The 21,223-nt window shown below is 38.1% G+C and overlaps 1 protein-coding gene across 12 annotated transcripts in view; it reads right to left on the reverse strand.

Annotated features, from left to right (window-relative positions):
* The window catches only part of Btrc (beta-transducin repeat containing E3 ubiquitin protein ligase), a 157,326-nt gene that overhangs the window by 46,520 nt on the left and 89,583 nt on the right, over positions 1-21,223 (reverse strand). Inside the window, exon 1 of one of the 12 annotated variants that reach the window (XM_048338424.1) lies at positions 449-468. The exons of the other annotated variants lie outside the window; for them this stretch is intronic. The gene's annotated coding sequence lies outside the window, so the exon portion shown is untranslated. Of the gene's footprint in view, positions 1-448; positions 469-21,223 lie in introns of those variants that run through there. 12 annotated transcript variants of the gene reach the window in all.

A 21,223-nucleotide genomic window follows, 5' to 3' on the forward strand; every position in this document is an offset into this window, starting at 1 on the left:
AAAACCAAACCAAAACAAAAAACCCAAAACACAACAACTCACTAAATGTCCCCTTGAAGTTTGCTAATGTAAGATATTCTTAAAACAAAACCACTATCACAAAACCACCAGTGGCACACTGTTTGTCATCCTAGCTACTCAGGGGGCTGAGATTTGAGGTCAAGTCCATGAGACTCTTATCTCCAGCTAATCACAAAAAAAAAACAAAACCAGAAATGGAGCTGTAGCTTTCAAGTGCCAGTCTTGAGCAAAAAAGCTAGACCAAGTTCAAGCTCCAGTTCAGGAGCATACACAAACGCCAACCCACATAGCACCCCCATGAAAAAGTCCCGGCCACCACATGACTATCCCAGCACTACCACTTACTTGGTATGTGATCTTGGGTAAGTCAGGTACTCTCTGTGCCTCAAATTTACCATCTGCAAAATGCTGATACTCATAGTACTACCTAGAAGTATGAATGCTAGGATAAAAAAACACTTCAGGCTGGGAATGTGGCTTAGTGGTAGAGTGCTTGCTTTGCATATATGAAGCCCTGGGTTCAATTCCTCAGCACCACATAAACAGAAAAAGCCAGAAGTGGTGCTGTGGCTCAAGTTGCAGAGTGCTACCCTTGAGCAAAAGGAAGCCAGGGACAGTGCTCAGGCCCTGAGTTCAGGCCCTAGGACTGGCAAAACAAAAAAACAAAACTTCATATAAAGCCACTGAGTACCTGACATACATAAGAGCATAAGGTGCCACTATGATTTTTAGTAGGATTACAACCCACATAGTTGCCGGCTATAACCAACTTAATACTTTATTTTCCTAATAATTTTGTGTTTAAACCTTTACTTCCAAACTAGATTTTAAGCCATGGAGGGCTACATCAAACTAGCAGCTCAAAAATATTCAGTAAACTAAAATTTTCATCTAAACAAAGCTAAGAAGTAGCTCCCTTTTGGGGAGGACATACTATGTATGGATGGGGTAAAACATACTATGAAATCTGCCACTATCAATATATTGATCGACTGCTCATAGGTTAATCTAACAATCTATAACCCATTTTCTAAGACTGGTTTCAATCTAATACAATATTAAGTATATTATTTTGCAAAGGCAATTTTATTTACATGTTATTTGTATAATGTTAACATTTTCACACGTGTATACAATGTATTCTGATCAACTTCACCTCCTTTATCAACTCTCCCTTAACCCAGTCTGCCTTCTTAAAAACAATTTTCACAGGCTTAGCTGTTCTATTTTCATACTTGCTAATAAACACTTCACCCATATTCATCCTTATTCACAGTTAGCCCTTCTCCTTCCTGTTGTTGCCTACTTGTCAACAGAAACTTCAAGAACTAATAGTTTTTTGGTGGTGCTAGGGTTTGAGCTCAAAGCCTGTGTTTCTAAGAACTCTACCACAAGTCATACCCTCAGATTTTTTTGCTTCAGTTTATCAGAGAGGGTCTTATGCTTTGGGCATCAGACCAACCATCCTACCTTTGCCTCCTACTTTGATTCATAAATTGTTTATATGCCTGAGATCTCCTATACTCAGGAGGTAGAGATTGGGAGGATTACAGTTTAAGACCAGGCCTGGACATGGTGGCTCATGCCTGTATTACAGGCAGGATAAGAGGTGTAGGTAGGGAACATCATGGGTCCCAAGGTGGATCCTATATCCTATATGACACAAATAACAAAAGCAAAAACAAACACACACATAGGATAGGGGTGTGTGGTTCAAATGGTAGAGATCCTGCCTAGAGAGCATGAGGCCCTGAGTTCAAACCATAGTAGGCCTGCCTCTACAAAAAGTAAAATTCAATTTCCATAAGGAATGAGGATATTAGGTTAATATTCCCATGAAATTTAACTGGATAAGACAGAAAAGAGCAAAAGGAAACCTTAAAATAAGGGTTAAAAGACATTTGCAGGGGCTGGGAATATGGCTTAGCGGTAGAGTACTCGCCTTGCATTCATGAAGCTCTGGGTTCGATTCCTCAACACTACATAAATAGAAAAGGCCGGATGTGGAGCTGTGGCTCAAGTGGTAGAGTGCTAGCCCTGAGCAAAAAGCAGCCAGGGACAGTGCTCAGGCCCTGAGTCCAAGCCCCAGGACTGGCAAAAAAAAAAAAAAAAAGAGAGAGATTTGCACACTGATTTTCCCCCCATCGTTTTCTTTTCTTTCTTTCTTTTGTTTCTTTTTTGGTAATGAGGATTGAACCCAGGATGTTGCACTTGCTAGGAAAGTGCTTTGCCACTGAGCTACATCCCAGCCCTCCCCTATCATTTTCATTTTCAGAACTACTGCCAAACACATTTCCTTAAACACCTAAACTTAGTGAAGGAAGAACAACAGTAAGGCACCATCCAGAACGCTAACCATACCCTCAGTGCATTATTCTAATTTTTAAAATCTACCAAAGAGGGGACTGGGAATATGGCCTAGTGGTAAAGCTCTGGGTTTGATTCCTCAGCACCACATAAGTGGCGCTGTGGCTCAAGTGGTAGAGTACTAACCCTGAGCAAAAAGCAGCCAGGGATAGTGCTCAGGCCCTGAGTTCAGGCCCCAGGACTGGCAAAATAAATAAATAAATTAATTAATTAATAAAAACGAAGATCTACCAAAGAGCTAAGATCCTGTAAGACAAAAACACTTCCTCTGACTTCCTGCTTTTAGTAATGAGCAAAGCAAAGCTAGGCCAGAAATCAGACTAAAATTCTAGCTGCCAGGAAAACCTACCTTAGGTTTATCACCCTGAATGAGAGGGGTTAGGACTGATTGGAATACACTGTAAACATGGGTGTGTGGAAATGTAACAATGAAATCCTCCACTGTATAACTAATATAACATAATTTTAATGGCAAAAATATTCCTTATTTATTTGTTTGAAAATTTACATCTTCCCTACATGGGCATGCACATGTGTGTCTGCATGTGTGTCTGTGCGAGTGTGTGCACATGTGCTCAAGTACAAAGACACAGCAGTCCTGAGGCTTGAACTCAGAGCCTGGGCACTGTCCTTGAGTTTCCTTTGCTCAAAGCTAGTGCTCTACCACTTCAGCCACAGCTCCACTTCCAGCTTTTATGGTAGTTAATTGCAGATCAGTGTCTCACATACTTTCCTAACCAAGCTGACTTTGAACTACAATCCTCACATTTCAGCCTCCTAGGTAGCTAGGATTGCAGGCAGTCCAGTGCTGGACATTTACACAGCTCTTAAAAACTGGTTTTAACAGAGGACAATATGGGTTGTCCTTGATTATAAACCTCCCAATCTCAGCCTCCTGAGTAGCTAGGACTACAGGCATGAGCCACTAGTGTCTGGCTTCAACTGGTCTTATTTAGTGCCATGTGAAGAGTCTATAAACATTTACATACAAAAACCAAAAACCTATTAGTCTTCCTGGCAAATTCCAAGCCTGCCCAGGCTACATAGGAGGAAAGGAGGGAGGGAAGGAAGAGAGGGAGTGAGTGAGGGAGCCAAAGTGATTATAAGATCAAGATGGTTATTAGCCACAATAATTAATAAACAGGGACAAGCACAGGATTTCCTTGTAATTTGAAAGAATTATCTCATTGAAAGTTATGAGAATTTCTGACATGACCTTCTATGGTAATAGCATTTTTTTGATAGTGAGCAATCTAATATGCCTGCACTCTATGCAAGGAAGACTAAACAATAACATCAAGGAGTCAGGGCAGTATTGGTGGAGTAAGTAAGAGTTTCCCTATGTAACCCAGGTGGGCCTTCAACTCACAATCTTCTTGCTTCAGCCTCTGAAAGGCTGAAATTATAGGCGTTTGGTACTGTTCACAACAAAACAACCTATCTCAACAACTGAGATTTTATTAGGATCTACCTATCAATCTTAACCACTGGAGTGTTATTTTTGGTTTGTTGTTCGCTTTTTTAGTACACAAGGGCTATGCAGCACAGGGTGGCCTAGAATTCACAATGTAGCCAAGGCTAACCTCTAACTTGTGATTCTCCTGCTCCCGACTCCCAAATTGTGGGATTATAGGTATTATATATCTAGCAAAACTGAAGTTTTAACTGAAACGTCCTATCAATTTCCCAGGACAGGGAGTGAGTTGTAACACCTTTTAAGTATGCTAACTTGAATGAGATTAAGGACAGAACTGAGAAAAAGAAGAAAGTTTAAGATGTAGTTTAGATTGTAAAAAGCAGATTAACAGAACCAAGGGTCAAAGTGGACAAAATCAGTAGAAATTACAAATTTAAGTAGTGTATGATTCTCTTTTTCTACATGCAGATTTACATACATATTTCCATAGGTTTAAAGATATCTATTGAGGGCTGGGGATATAGCCTAGTGGCAAGAGTGCCTGCCTCGGATACACGAGGCCCTAGGTTCGATTCCCCAGCACCACATATATGGAAAACGGCCAGAAGGGGCGCTGTGGCTCAGGTGGCAGAGTGCTAGCCTTGAGTGGGAAGAAGCCAGGGACAGTGCTCAGGCCCTGAGTCCAAGGCCCAGGACTGGCCAAAAAAAAAAAAAAAAAAGATATCTATTGAGAGGTTTCCAGTTATAAATTATTATACTAGACAATGCAAAGGTTGTACAGAGGGAAATACTGACAAATTGATCCTAAATATGTGCAGGAAAATGTAAAATAGCCAAGAACAACCAAGATAATTGTGAAGAATAACAAAGCTGTAGATTTACTACCAGAGATCAAGATTTTGATAAAGTTCCATGTATACAGGGTCACATAATTTATGGCAAAGGAAAGCATTTCGTAGAGTGGGAAATACATATTTCAATAAGTGGTGCTACATCAACTAGATATTACACTGAAAAAAGATCTTATCTATCTACCTTATACCACACCAACAACCAAGTGGACTGTAGATTTATATATAAAAGGCAAAACAATAAAAATATTAAAAAAATAAGAATCTTATAACATTGTACCCAGAATTTACTTTAAAATGCTTATAAATCCTGGGAATGTGGCTTAGCGGTAGAGTGCTTGCCTAGTATGCATGAAGCCCCAGGTTCAACTACTCAGTACCACATAAACAGAAGAAAAAGGCTGAAGTGGCACTGTGGCTCAAGAAGTAGAGTGTTAGCCTTGAGCAAAAACAGCTCAGGGAAAGTGCCCAGGCCCTGAGTTCAAGCCCCAGGACTGGCAAAAGCAAAAACAAAATTGTTAAGATATAAAATTCAAAACAAAAAGATCTGAAATATGGCTTTACATTTAAGCACCCAGCCAATATATACAAAGATATCTGACCTAATCATGCATTATACTCATAAACCCTACACAACTATTTAAAGCTAATTTTAAAAACCAAACATTTTAAAAATGAAAATGCATTAGGTACACACACACACACACACACACGTATCTGATTTTAGTGTTCAGGTAAGTTTACATATAATGTAACAATATAAACTTAATGTTACTGAACTGTATCCTTAGAAATGGTCAGATGGGCAAAAAATGTTCAAGGATAGTGCCCAGGCCCTGAGGTCAAGTCCTAGGACCAGTACAAAAAGAGAAGAAGAAAGAAAGGAAGGAAGGAAGGAAGGGAGGGAGGGAGGGAGAGAGGGAGGGAGGGAGGGAGGGAGGGAAGGAGGGAGGGAGGAAGGAAGGAAGGAAGGAAGGAAGGAAGGAAGGAAGGAAGGAAGGAAAAGGTCAGATGGTAAATTTGGTTATATAGTTTACCTGTCCTCCCAATTAAAAAATAAAAATACAGTGCTATAGCATTTGCAAGGCCCTGAATTAAATTTCTAAAAGTAGAGAATAAGAAAGAAATACAAACAACACCAAGCCAAATCCTACAGTATGATAGGCAATACTGCTACATACCACTAGAATGCTGCAATGAAAAGGTCAAGGCAACACCAGATGTTGGTTAGTGAGGTAAAGGAACAATGGAACTCTTATTCTCTGCTGTCAGGAGGATATTTATATGAGTTGGAAATTTTAGTTTCGCTCCTGATTGTGATATTTGCCTATAATGAAATACTACATATCAATGAGAGCTGACAACTTACAAACACTGCAACACAACAAACAGTGTGAATGACTTTCAAAAACATTATGTCTCATGAAGTCACACACAAACCATATGGTCAAAATCAGACCAAACTGATGTACATTGTTAGGAGTAAAGGTAATCTCTTTTCTTAAAAAAAAAAAAAAATCTGGGTAGTGGTTATACAGGTATGTTTACATTGAGAATATTCAATAAATTCAGAACGTTCCTATGAGATTATATTTCTACAAAAGGAAGGAAGTATGAAAAGTCCCATTAGGTTACTGACAAATCATCCTAACTCATTTTCTGATAAAGGAAACAGATTTCTAATAAACACAATTAAAAATTTTTGCCACAAAAAAGCCTGAGCCTCTTTACTTGCAACTCTGTGACCACATACAGACAATTGTTCCCACATGCCACTGCGCTGTACAAGGTTAGAGCTCCCTCTAGCACTTTTAACTAAGGAAACCCTACAGGCCTTTACAGAGCTGACACAGTTTGGTGCTGCCCATGGTTAAGTGCAATATGGAGATTTTTATTTTTAATTCGCTTTAATTGTTGCTATGGTATGAATAATTAATAGACTGCCTACGCCTGTTTTGTAAAGTTCACAGTAGAGAAAGCCAGGAGAGAAATATCTACTTAGGAAGGAAGCTTAAAAATGGTTATAACTGCTATAATATTAGTGAATTCAGAATATTTATTCATGATTTGTAGCAACATTATACTCCACCAACAAAGAAACATGCTACTAAAAGCATTTCCTACAAAAAAAGCTTCCATCTTATCTATTTTTCTCTTCATGGCTGCATAACCACTGTAACTATTAATATGGTACTACTATACACAAGCAAAGTAGGTCAGTGTTAGCAGAACCTTGCTCTTTGGTATAGGAGAACAGGAAGGTCTGGCTGTAAACACAATCTAGTTACATCTATTAAAAAACAGGTATTTATGAGCACTCAATATCCCCCTGAACAATAGAAGCTATTCAACTTGAGGATTGTATCATTTTCCTATGTTTTGCAAATTCATTTTTTCACTGACACCTCCACCTTTGGAAATTATGACATCAATGCTTCTACCCAACGTCTACTTGGTGTTTGGGTAACACTAGAATACATAATTTGGGCATGATGTTGTAATCCTACACAATTAGCACAGAATATGAGCAGGTGCTAAATGTTCAATGATTATAATATACACAATCATTCTGGGAATGTAGCTGGAAATAAATGGAGACTCATTTTCCATTGTTGGATTTCCAATCCTTTCCTGAAGAAAACACATTCTCGTTAAAATCAATTCATATAGAAAGCTACTAGTTAATAAGTATTTTGAGTCAAGGAGGAGGAAGGACAGAAAAAAAATGTAGTCATCTTGCATTCTCAAAATTAAGAAATAGACTATATACGTGTGTGTGTGTGTGTGTGTGTGTGTGTGTGTGTGTGTGTAATATGTTTGCACCCATATTGGGCCTTGAACTTGGCTTGTGGACTGTCCCTTAACTTGCCTCAGACTGGTGCTCTACCACTTGAGTCATGCTTTCTCTTCTGGCTTTTTAGTGGTTAACTGGAGATAAAAGTCTCACAGACTTTCCTGAGCTGGTTTCTGATGGCGATCCTCCAGTCTCAGCCTGGGGCATGAACTACCAGCTTCTGGTAAAATTATTTTTTGAGGTTTTTGTTTATTGAGACAAAGGCTTACTATGTAGGTTAGCCTGGTCCTGAACTTGCTTAGACCAGGCTAGCCTCAAACTCATATTCCTAACCTTTAGAGTGCCACAATTGTTACTCTTTAAAGTATATGGATTCCTTGGCAAAGTATATCCACAATGAAAGTAGGTTTGCAAATGAATTTTTGTTTTTTTTACCAGGTCATAGGGCTTGAACTTGAGGCCTAGGCACTGTCCTGAGGTCTTTTGTGCAAGACTAGCACTCTTACCTACTTTGAGCCACAGCACCACTTCCGGTTTTGTGGTGTTTAACTGGAGGTAAGAGTCTTATGGACTGTTCTGCCCAGGCTAGCTTTAAATCACGAACCTCATATCTTTCACCCTCCTGAGTAGCTAGGACTACGGGCATGAGCCACCAGCGCCAAGCACCATTTTTGGTTTTTAGCATAAGAAATGAAGACTAGAATCATTCAGTGTTACTTCTATAGTTATTACTTCTACAGTTATTATTTCTAGTTATGGACACATACCCTCTGCCAAAGTCAGTATACTATGGACAACAGTCCTGGATCTTTCTTACATATACCACAAAGCCATGATGCAAGTTGCCACCTTAGCTTGTGTCATATCTACTGGTCACATTTACCACAGCTACACTCACTGCAAGATCAGCTCAAAGTAGGGATGAAATATTGTCTGAAAGCAGTTATTCATTAATCTACTGAGAGCTTCAATCATGAGTTGTGTTCTTCTAAGACAGGATTCACTACAGATTCTCTTTCAATTCACCTACTATCTGTTGGGAGTTGTATATCATGAACTAGAACAAGAATGACAGGTCTAAATTAACACAACAGGAAAGCAACTGGATGCTGCTTCCTGGTTTCTCCATTTCTTTCTCTTTTGCGGCAACCAAAGGCTTCAGAGCGCTGGCATTAATTAAGCAACAGTTTTATTACACACAATCAAAGCCTGAAAAGAAAAGCCAAACAGACAGCAAGAGAAGATTACAAGGTTCAATTAACCACAGTAGCTTTTTTTTGTGGTTGCTAATTGAAGTATTTTTAATTTTTTTAATCTCATATGAAATGCTGTAAAAGGAAAATACTTCACATGCAAGAGAACAGCAAACCTACAAGGTCTTATATGGTGATTTCATCTAGCCAATTTACATATTGATATGATTTCCAAACCTCAACTTATTGTCAGTAAACTGTTAACATTTCAAAGGCACCACAAGGAACTCTCTAGTTCATTCCCCCATTTACTACATAGTAATATCTATGTTCTAAAATTCATAAGCAGTGGTTAAAAGCACAAGGTCATGTAGCAAGACTATCTGGTTCCAAATTTCAGCTTGACAAGATTACTGTATGACTTTGGAAAAGTTGCTTGATCTAGGTTCTGATTTACTCATGTCTAAAATGGGACAATATGAAGTAAGAATATGGATGGAACCTCTAGGCTCAATGCTTAGCACACTTACGAATGTGAAAAATAATGGCACAAAAATTATCAAATTTAATGACAATCAGATTTTATTTTATTTTTTTAAAGGTTTTTTTTTTTGGCCAGTCCTCGGGCTTGGACTCAGGGCCTGAATACTGTCCCTGGCTTCTTTTTGCTCAAGGCTAGCACTCTGCCACTTGAGCCGCAGCGCCACTTCTGGCCATTTTCTGTATATGTGGTGCTGGGGAATCGAACCCAGGGCCTCATGTATACGAGGCAGGCACTCTTGCCACTAGGCCATATCCCCAGCCCCGACAATCAGATTTTAATACTTGAACATGTCTCAATTTTTGTTTGAAATTAACATATGATTAACTTCAAATATAATTTTGTTATATTTCTTAAATGAAAATTAATCCCACTTAAACCCTACAACTTCCCTTTGTGACAATTCACCATTTATAACTAACTTCATCAATTTAGATGAAGCAGGGAGTAACCAACAATATGAATTTGAGTATCTTAAGAGCACTAATAATAGTATTAACTTTTAAATAGCAAACCCAAACAGCTAACTAAATAATCAATCACAATAAAATTCACAGTACTTATCCTTACTGCAAGTTACCAAGGTAGAATGTTGAGATGACCCCTATAACACCGAAATCAAGATGTCAAGTTTATATTACACAGTGCCAAAATCTTCTGAAGCAAACAATATCCATTCCAAGTGCATATGCAATCTACTATAATTGGCCATGTGAGATGTGTACTTCTTCTATTTTTCAGAACAAAATAGGAAAAAAATAACTATTCCTGTAGATAATAGATTTTAAAAGCCATCAGTTTTGCCTTCAGTTACGTCAAGAGTTAAGGAAAACTGTTCCTTCTTATCAATTTTAAGTTTAAAATGAGACTGCATTAGTCCTACAAAAAATAAATATACAGCAAGATGATTTTTAAAGTTCCCTAATTAAACTGTCAGGTTTGTAATAACTCCAATCAGAGGAATAAGAAGAAATATACAAACTGAAAATGAATCTCACACATAGATGTAAATAAAGACACTCTTTAGGTTGCCCATTAATCCACAAGTGGCATATTCATCTTATTTACAGTATTATACCCCCTGCCATGATATTCCATTACAGAGTCACGCTACAGACTTCATAGTTAACACTGTAGGAACCATTACTTTTTAAACATGTTTCTCTCTTTGAATTTCTCTTCTGGTTTGCTCCCAGGTTGAAAAAAACAATCTGTACAATTAAATTTCTTATGTTCTTAGATATTCCTAGATATTAAGCTAGAAGGGTGGTATTTGATATATAAAACAATTAAAATATATACCCTTTCTGAAACAGACTGTTTTAGTTCCTTATAGTCTTAGTGCTCTATATAAGCAAGTACTTTTTACATACTTAAAACCAGAAGTAGCATTGTGGTTCTTAGTGGCAGAGCAGTAGCCTTGAGTGAAAAAGCTTAGGGACAGTGTCCAGGACTGGAGTTCACGCCCATGACCAAAACAACCAAAAAATTTATTGCAGGCAACCTGTCTCAATTAGCTGTCAAAAACTGCTATTCTTTCCATTAGAGAATACCCAAGAAAACACACACACACACTTCGTTACTTTCATAAAACTATTTCTTTGAATCAGTCTTTGTCTCAAGCCTTTTCCCTAAAGGGTTCAACAGAATTCTGATATCCTTATCATTTCCATATGATCACCAAACCATCTAAAAGCATAAACAGAAATATAAAAGTATTTGTTGAAATGAAATCAGACAGATCTGAGTTTTAAAAACCTAGAGGACACTTTTTTTTTTTGCCAGTCCTGAGGCTTGAACTCAGGGCCTGAGCACTGTCCCTGGCTTCTTTTTGCTCAAGGCTAACACTCTACCACTTGAGCCACAGCGCCACTTCAGGCTTTTTCTGTTTATGTGGTGCTAAGGAATCGAACCCAGGGCTTCAGGCATGCTAGATAAGCACTCTACCGCTAAGCCACATTCCCAGCCCCTAGAGGACACTTTTTAATTGATAAAATATAAATCTTAAGTGGGAAAATAATTCTTTGGTATGAAAGGACTGATGATGTATGTTAATACTTCAAGTCCTAACAGACAAGAGGATGAGAGCTGTATACTAGAACAATGTTAAACAATGTTAAAACAATTACTAAACTGTTAGTTACTACCTTGAACTGCTTTTCTAATATAAGGTCTCATTCATTTTCTATGTAAAACAATTGAATATAAAGGCATGAAGTCATTTTAGATACTTTAAAGACTTGTATACTATGTTTATAAAGTAAATATTATTCAATGAGCAGCTAAAGCCATTTGGTTATTGACTAGGTAGCACAGAAAAGAGACAGTACTGGCCTAGATAAGCTCTTCAAGATATTTTATAAGCAGGATGAGAGATAGCAGAAAAACGAGGAAATAACTTTTCTCACATGCCAAAGGTACTACAGCTAAGGCATGATGGTGTGTATCTATAATCACACGATGCACAAGGCTGAGGCAGGGCTGCAAAGTTTGAGGCCAACCTGGGTTACATAGCAACCTTGTCTCAAAAAAAAAAAAAAGTAAAGGTTTAACTTCTCTTAAGCTTCAAGTTCCACAGGGGCGCAATAAATATTAATGTATTCTCTCTTCTCAAACTTTTTTGGTAAAGAAACCCAAACAAAAATATCTGAAGGTATAGAAGGAAGAAAATGGATATTAAAATTCTGGAACACAGGAGTGAGGCTAGAGAGTTTGAAGCCAGCCTGGGATACATAGTTAAGATCTTGTTCCAAACAAAATAAGCCAAGACTAAGCCAAACCAAAACAACCCAAAGCTTTTATATAGGAACACATCCCCTAAAAAAGTGGCATGGAGAGGGAGCAGAAAGAAAATTCACAATTATAGCTTCAAAGACTCAATTGTTTCCATGTAGAAGAAATTTAAATAAGGGTTTACTGGGTGAACTCCAAAGGACTAATGAAAATTTCTCCAAGGTGAGCCTGGTGATTTACATTGGGATTAGAGGAATTTAAGATGATCTGGTAATTTACCCCTACTAGGAAATTACAAGGGAGTTTCTTGGTCATTCAGAATAAGTTAAACATTGAGATTGTTAGTATAAATAGACAACAAACAAAGCAGTGCCCTCAAAAATGGAAAATCTACCTTTAACACTGATCTGAAGAAGCAACTCTTTCTGGAAAAAGAACCTTAGCAACAGGAACAAATATTGGCAGGATCCCAAGTCAGCAGAACTACAGACTCTTAGGCAAGAAAGAAAATGCAATTTTATTTGTATATAAACTTGGCATAGAGTGGGAATGGGAATATCATTTAAATTCATAGCTTATTTGCCTAAGCTGAAGTCACGATACAAGAATAAAATTTTACACGTATGGATCCTGAGCTCATTGGTACTAAAGGTTCAAAGAGGGGTTTGGGTTTCACAAGCTTTGTAAGTGATCTTTTTACACCATATGACTAAGAACATATTTATTCATGGGAAGCTTATGAGCCCAGGCTTCTGAAGCTATCAAACTAGGAGAGGGGAGAATGTTTTCACCCATAAACAGCCACAAAAGTCCGTAATGGCGAATAATTTATCTTCGAGATTAAGTAATAGTGAAAAAGATCCTGCAATTACAAGTGGGCTTTAAAGCAGTAATATTAAAGTATGTTTGGAGGAGTCCAGATATTATTTACTAGCATGTCACTGTCCTAAAATATTAATCTGCACAAAATTAAATTAATATTTTCAGGAAAGTTCACTGTTGGTTTATTTTAACTTTTTTTTTTTTTTTTTGGCTGTGATAGAATCCCAAGCTGTATTAATTTTTTTTTTTTTAAAGGGGGAGTAGAGAGACCATACAGGGGAAAGTGAGGTGTGAGTTTTCCATGGGATCCTATTAGGGACTTTAAATTTCTGTGTATGCAGTATCTCACAGGTATAAGGCTAAAGAGTTATATACTATATGACAGGAATAATCTACATTAGTTATAAGTATGATGAAACAAGTCCTATTAACTATAATGAGAAAAATTCATCTTATATCTAACCTAAATATTTCATACTACATATATTTTCATACCAGGGCTATACTAAGATGGATATCTGATAACCAGCACATATAGGTCAATTAACTTGATATCAAGAAATTAAATTTATTTTCTATGTTTGGAAACTACATGAATTAATTACACACCTCACTATATTACTTACTTTTATGATTATCTACTAAGCTAAAAGTAAAGTAAGCCTCACGTGTGGATTTATTATATGCAATTTTGACCCAAGAGTGGCTAAAAGAATTTCAAAAACAAAAATTTTAATTTCTTAAATGGTACTGGTGGCTTACACCTGTAATTCTAGCTATTCAGGATGCTGAGATCTGAGGATGGTAGTTTGAAGTCAGCTGGGGCAAGAAAGTTTGTGAGACTAATCTCTAATAGACTACTTACAAAAAGAAGTGGTACTGTGGTTCAAGTGGTAGGCAGAGGGTTAGCCTTGAGCAAAAAAAGCTCAGGGACAGTGTCCAAGCCCGAGTTCAAGCCCCAAGACTGGCAATAAACAAACAAACTCTTCATGAACAGTACATAATTCAATTGATGAGTTTTTAGTCATTCACACATTATGATCATTGCAATCTGCTGAATGCTTGTTTTCTTGCCTTAATTAAAACAAAAACAAAAACAAAAAAAAAACCTGCCTAAGAAAATGGTGTACCCAAGTCAAAGTAGAAGTTATGGTAGTCCTCCTAGGAGAAAAGGGGCACATAAGTGAAAAAACGAAAATTTAAGATTTACTGAAAGGCAGCATATTTTTAGTGGCATTATGGGAAAAGAAGCACTGACAGAACAGTGCTGAACTCTATGCACCCTGAACAATGAAGACTTTCCCTCTATTGTGGTCTCTTTAGAACCACATGTGGATGCCAAAGATCTATTTCATAAAGATTAAAATACTGTGAGTGGGGCTGGGGATATGGCTTAGTGGTAGAGTGCTTGCCTAGAATGCATGAAGCCAGGGGTTTGATTCCTCAGTACCACACAAACAGAAAAAAGCCAGAAATGATGTTGTGGCTCAAGTGGTAAAGTGCTAGCCTTGAGCAAAAAGAAGCCAGAAGACAGTGCTGAGGCTCTGAGTTCAGGCCCCATGACTAGCAAAAAAAAAAAAAAAAAAAAAAAAAATTAATGTGAGTGCTGATGACATCACATATGGTTTCCCAAAATTAAAGCCTTTCAAAAAGATGTTGAGGGGGCTGGGGATATAGCCTAGTGGGCAAGAGTGCCTGCCTCGGATACACGAGGCCCTAGGTTCGATTCCCCAGCACCACATATACAGAAAACGGCCAGAAGCGGCGCTGGGGCTCAAGTGGCAGAGTGCTAGCCTTGAGCGGGAAGAAGCCAGGGACAGTGCTCAGGCCCTGAGTCCAAGGCCCAGGACTGGCCAAAAAAAAAAAAAAAAAAAAGATGTTGAGGGCTGGGAATATGGCCTAGTGGCAAGAGTGCTTGCCTCATATACATGAAGCCCTGGGTTCAATTCCCCAGCACCATATATATATAGAAAATGGCCAGAAGTGGCACTGTGGCTCAAGTGGCAGAGTGCTAGCCTTGAGCAAAAAAGAAACCAGGGACAGTGCTCAGGCCCTGAGTCCAAGCCCCAGGACTGGCCAAAAAAAAAAAAAAAAAAAAAAAAGATGTTGAAAACATGTACTGATTTGGTTAAAAAATTATTCATTAATATAGTCTATTACCTGATGCTATTTTTCCTTACTTTTCTTTTTTTTTGCCAGTCTTTGGGCTTGAACTCAGGGCCTGGGTGCTGTCCCTGAGCTTCTTTTGTTCTAAGTTAGTGCTCTACCTATTGATCCACAGTGCTACTTCTGGCCTTTTCTGAGTAGTTTATTGAAGATAAGAGTCTCAAAGACTTTCCTGCCTTGGCTGGCTTTGATCCATGATCCTCACATCTCAGCCTCCTAGGATTACAGGCATGAGCCACCTCATCTGGTATCACTTTTCTATTATAAGGATGATTAACAAGGTAGCAATTTTAGTATAACTGAACTTTAAATGGATGGTTCAGCCTTTAAATGCATGGATTTTTTCCTCTTATAAAACCACACTTGATTGATATTCAATTCTCAATTATGTGAATTGAAATAACACAGCACCAACACTGAGAAGTCAATGGCATAGGAAATAAACAAAACCAAAAATCAAAATAAAAAGCAGAAAATTTCCTAACACATAGTAGAACCAGGAAAGGAACACAAACCAATCATATTCCTCTTTCAAATAACTCAAAGTAACAGAAGTCTTCCAAACCAGAAAACCTTCATGTTATTTGCAAGAAAAATTCTACATTGGAGGGATAATAGGAGGGGAAGGAGGGGGATTTAACAAAGTAGAACTTTACAAAATTTAATTCCTATGGTTACCTGACTTTGTTTGTTTGTTTTTGCCTGGGGCTTGAACTCAGGGCCTAAGCACTGTCCCTGGCTTCCTTTTGCTCAAGGCTAGCACTCTACCACTTGAGCCATAGTGCTATTTCTGGCTTTTTCTATATATGCGGTGCTGAGGAATCAAACCCAGGGCTTCATGCATGCTATGCAAGCACTCTACCACTAAGCCATATTCCCAGTCCCGGTTACCTGACTTTGTAAAAATAAAAATGTAGGCCGGGCACTGGTGACTCATGCCTAGAATCCTAGCTACTCAGGAGGCTGAGACCTTAGGATTGTGGTTCAAAGCCAGCCCAGGCAGGAAAGTCCTTGAGACTCTTATCTCTAATTAACCACCAGAAAACTGGAAGTGGATCTGTGGCTAAAGTGGTAAAGCGCTAGTCTTGAGCTGAAGAGCTCAAGGCTCAGAGTTCAAGCGCCACAACCACCACCACCACCACCACCACCACCAATAATACAAAATGTAAACCCCAGGGCATATGCAAAAAAAATCCCAAAGCAAATAAACAAAACAAAAAACTGGTAGTCAAAATCCTAAATGACCCCTGATAGAATGATAGTCCATAGATTAATATATCAGCCATATTTGTGTCATTACTTTGGAAAGCAGGCAATATTTCTTAACATCTGTAAAGATGCTGTAGGGTACAAATGAAATGCCTAAAATGCTGCAGGAAAAAGGCAACATGAAATTCATAACTTTCTTTTTCCTTTCAGAAGCTGTGCCTGGCACTGTGCAGCTGTGGTACTGCCTTCATCATGTCCTCCATTTCCAGTCTTGCTAATTAAAAGGTTGATCACAGCACAATGCTCTTCTCATTAATTTCAGTGTTCCGATTGGGCAGGATCCCTGCTTACCCCACCTGATCTTTTCACACTGCTGAAGTTAATGTGACAGGAGCCTGAAGATGGATTACCTGCTGCCATATTGCCCATCGCCTCCAATCAGGAGCTATCTGTGTAAACTGATTGTTCTAATTTGCTCTCATTATTTTTACAATATCAGGAGAAAATAACGCACACAGCTCACTGTCAAAGTCATGAAAATCAGCCATTAGTTAAACCCAGACACTGAGTGGCTTTATTAGAGGCACTGCAGTTTATTGATGTAGCTCTAGTCCAACAAGGCAGCATTTGCTTCAGTAGAAGGAAATGTTTACAGTGAAAGTAAATATTTATTATGATAATACACACAGCAACAGGATATTTTGAAGAATCCTGTTTTTATTTCAGAAGTGTGGTTTGACACAAATTACAAAGCAAGAAAAGGTTGAATCGACCTAAGAAAAGTAGGCAACATTTAATACACATTCAGTAGCATGAAAAATCTGTCTACAAGCTCACATCTGTAAGCAGTCTTCTTCACCTCCTATACCTTGTACAAATAAGACACCCAATTCCATGATTATTAATGCCAACCAATAAATAATGGTAGCTCTAATCTGTGCTATAATTATTTTACAAAACAAATGTTACCAAGGAATCAAAATTATTTTGCAAAGATCACAAAGTTTTAAATAAATTTTCTTCTTACACAATATTGTTTTAACAATATTTGTAATACTAGAGTCACAGATATTCACAATATATATTTGAACTAGAAAATAGCACAGTAAAGCAGCTTAAGCAAACAAGCTGTGCTTAAAATCTTGCAGCAAGTAATGGTTTCTTAAAGTACAAGGCAAGCTTTACAAAGCAGGTTAGTATCCAGTGAGATACTATGTCTAAAAGGTTTGTCCACGAAGACAAATGTATTTGCATGTTACCAAGAAAATGGTAAACTTCAGAAGAAAATAGATTTAAACTTGGCTTTTCTAGGCTTGAGTGGCTTGGAACATTTTGTAAAAATGTTAGCTAAATGCTGCCTGAACAACATTTTAGGGAGCCAGAAAGCAGGGTATAAATAATATAAACTGATGTCTTTTAAATAAAGGAATTTAATCCACACACTTGCCCTCCCCCCTCTTTTTTTCATTAGAAGGAAACACAGCTTCCTTCTGTTTTCTTTCTACACTTAAGATTTCTAGGTAATGTGAAGGCAAAAGAGTATGCCCTCCTTGCTGCTTCCCTTTTAATGGCCACTTTTCTTTTTCTAAGAAACATGTGCAGTGCTTTTCTCCTTAAAATTCCTGCACTAAAAGACTGCACCATACTGCACTCCGCAAAACGTGCTGATGGCGCCAATTACAAGCCCCCAGCCGAACGCTCCAGCCCCCACCATTCGGGCAGATTTATGCGGACTCTTGCCGACGTTATTACAAGTCAGAGTTTATTGGGAAATTGTTACATTATGCGGAGTGTCTAACAAATTGCTTATGCTGCTATAATTGGATTACAACAGCCGCTTGCTCCCACCGGTAAGATTAGGCAAGTAGGACTCCTGCCGATCTCTGAGCGTTAGCAGTAATTTTATTTGCCTTGCCTCTCTCTTTCCTAACAACATGCCTCTCTCCCTGCCAGCTGTCTGCTGAAAAGGCACAGGCTTGTTCCTTGGCCCTAACAATGCAATTACAGCCCCGCAGATCGCACTGTTTGTGCATTAAGTACAGAGCCAAAACGAGGCGAATTGATCGTTTGACTTTTGGAGAAGCCATGTGATCTCTCTGTGCGGGTGATCCGACATGCATCAGCAGGCAATACTGCAGTCATTCTTGATGAAGAACTTTCTTCTTTCACCCCTGTTGCCCCTAACCTTTCCTTTTTCACTGAGGAAGATACTGACTGGGCTCATCTCATGCTAATCTAGATCAATCCACAAAAACAAACTCAATCTTATTAGCTCCCTGGCTAGATAGAAATGTGAATAGGTTCTAGAATCTTGAAGTGCCTCAGTCAAATCAGTGGTTCCCAGTAGCTGAACGGCTGCTGCTAAACCATGATAAAAAAGGTTCATAAAGAGTTCATTGAGGGCTGGAAATATGGCTTAGTGGTAGAGTGTTTGCCTAGTATGCATGAGGTCCTGGGTTCAATTCCTCAGTACCACATAAACAAACAAACAAAAATTATAATATTAGCCAGGCGCTAGTGGCTCACACCTGTAATCCTAGCTACTTGGGAGGACTGAGATCTGAGGATTGCAGTTCAAAGCCAGCCGAGGCAAGAAAGTCTCTGGGACTCTTATCTCCAAAATAAAACACCAGAAAACCGGAGGTGGCGATATGGTAGAGCACTAGCCTTGAGCTGAAGAGCTCAGGGACAGTGCCCAGGCCCAGAGTTCAAAGAAACACTGTAGTTCAAAAGAACTGCAAAACCTTAGGTTTTTTTACCAAACAAAATTATCTTGGAATGTCTTTATCAAAAGTTGTATCTATTTGGGGGCTGGGGATATAGCCTAGTGGCAAGAGTGCCTGCCTCGGATACACGAGGCCCTAGGTTCGATTCCCCAGCACCACATATACAGAAAACGGCCAGAAGCGGCACTGTGGCTCAAGTGGCAGAGTGCTAGCCTTGAGCGGAAGAAGCCAGGGACAGTGCTCAGGCCCTGAGTCCAAGGCCCAGGACTGGCCAAAAAAAAAAAAAAAAAGTTGTATCTATTTGGGCGCTAATAATCCTAGCTACTCAGGAGGCTGAAGATCTGAGGGTCAAGGTTCTAAGACTTACCAAGCAAGAAAGTCCTTGAGACTCTTATCTCCAATAAACTACCAAAAGCCAGAAGTAGATCTGTGGCTCAACTGGTAGAGCACTAGCGAAAGCAGCCCCTATTTTAAGTCTCAGGACTCATACATTAAAAAAATTGTATCTACATTAAGGGCAAATCAACAGTCAGCACTAAAACTTATACCTTCCTTTTCTGCACAGTTCTGTTGTACTGGAAGATAGTATTGGGCAATGTGCATCATCAATGCAAAGTTTTTAAAACATTTTGTTGATGCCTTTCAGTTTCTCGTTTCTTTTTCTTGTATGTTTCAAAAAATGTATCAATAGCAAGATGATCTCTAATTCTAAGGTATCATTCATAAAGATTCAAGGCTAGAATCTGGACTGCATTTTCTTTTTTTCTTTCCTAATAACTCTCTTCTGGGTTGAAAATGGTTTACATTTTCCCAGTCTCAATACACACCAAGATACCTGTTTACATTTTCTTTGTCAAAGAGATATGCTATTTAGGTACCAGAAGCTGATTACACAACAAATGCAGTCAGTCCTCTGATTCATTTTGTGTTTCATGTCTGTATTCTTAAATATTACACACTTCTACAAGAAAAAATATTCTATATCCTTAACCTGAAAGATGTATCTAGTCATATTAATTCAAAGTGACCAGAACAAAGTCAACTTACTATATATTTCTCAAAACTTCTGAACCGCTTAGCACATTAAATCCATAACATTTTTTTCAGAAGTAAAGGTTTTACTTCTGAATATCATTCCGGGCTTCTTGAAACAGTGATAAGCCTAATTTGTAACATGTTGCACTATAGATTTCCTAATTACATCAGCCTCAATGATATAGTTAAATCTCATGACATACTCCACAAAGCAAATGTGTACACCTGAACAGAGGCAACTTTCAACAGGCCAGATGACACACTACTTGTGGAAAAAGTATATTAAAGAAGCCTGTTAACATGTAGTTTAAAACTCAAAAGAAACTCTGAACAGCTGAAATGCCTTATAAATAGCGCAGACCCAGAGGAAGTGCAAACGTCTGCATTGTGAATTGTAGATCTTAATTACCGACAATGGCTGGTACAGCAAGTAGCAGGGAAAAAAAAAGTGAAACAGTTGCACTGTTCATGGTTGGCAATAATTCTTCAGGAAAATATTTACTATCAATCAGTTATGAGAAAAGGGACTCTGTGCTCGTAAAACAGCACGTTGCTTCTCATACCAGGACCATTTTGCTTCAGCATAATCTGAATTTAAACAGCTTGTTTCCTGCGGATATAATTTTGGAAATAAATAAAACAAGTCTTCTATCAAAATCTGGAGTGAGTGAAAAGGAACATCACATTTTTCTGTCTCAGTCAGTTTGAAACAGATTATTAGTCTCAAGTAAAAAACAATAGCAACAAACAACAACAACAAAAATACAGAACATCTACACAGGACAACTGACTGAGTTTATTTCCAAGCAAAAAAGAATTACTTGTATCTAGGCCAGGTACTGAGGTAGATATATTCAAATAACTCAGTTTTAAATGTAGGTATTGTAGGGACGTTTGTAAATGTAAATTACAGAAAAGCCTAAAACCAAAAATCCCAGTCATACTTCAATGAAAAGAATATTTTAAAAAGCAAACCAGTGTTCTTCAGCTTTACAGTTAGTTTTCTTTCCTAATTAAAAAACATTGTGAAGGTTGACAATTAGGTACAATGTAATTATGGATTTTAAAGACTAAGTTGACAGTCAATAATGACTGTCCATTTAAAAGCTACAATAAATATAGGGCTCATCATGTTCCAAACACAAATCTCATAAACTACCAAGCTATAATTAGAGAAGAAAGGCTTTCAAAAAATATAAAGAACACTTCAATGCCTCCAATTATTACCTGGATTAAATTATACTGATAAAATAACTCCTCTCCATTTTATTTCTAAATCTTTTTTTAGGACTCTTTCTTCACTTTGGAGATTCAGAGATTGCTGTCAATTTAGGTGTCTTACAACTTT

This window comes from Perognathus longimembris, chromosome 2, assembly GCF_023159225.1.
Source record: "Perognathus longimembris pacificus isolate PPM17 chromosome 2, ASM2315922v1, whole genome shotgun sequence".
In the NCBI taxonomy this organism is placed as follows: Eukaryota; Metazoa; Chordata; class Mammalia; order Rodentia; family Heteromyidae; genus Perognathus; species Perognathus longimembris.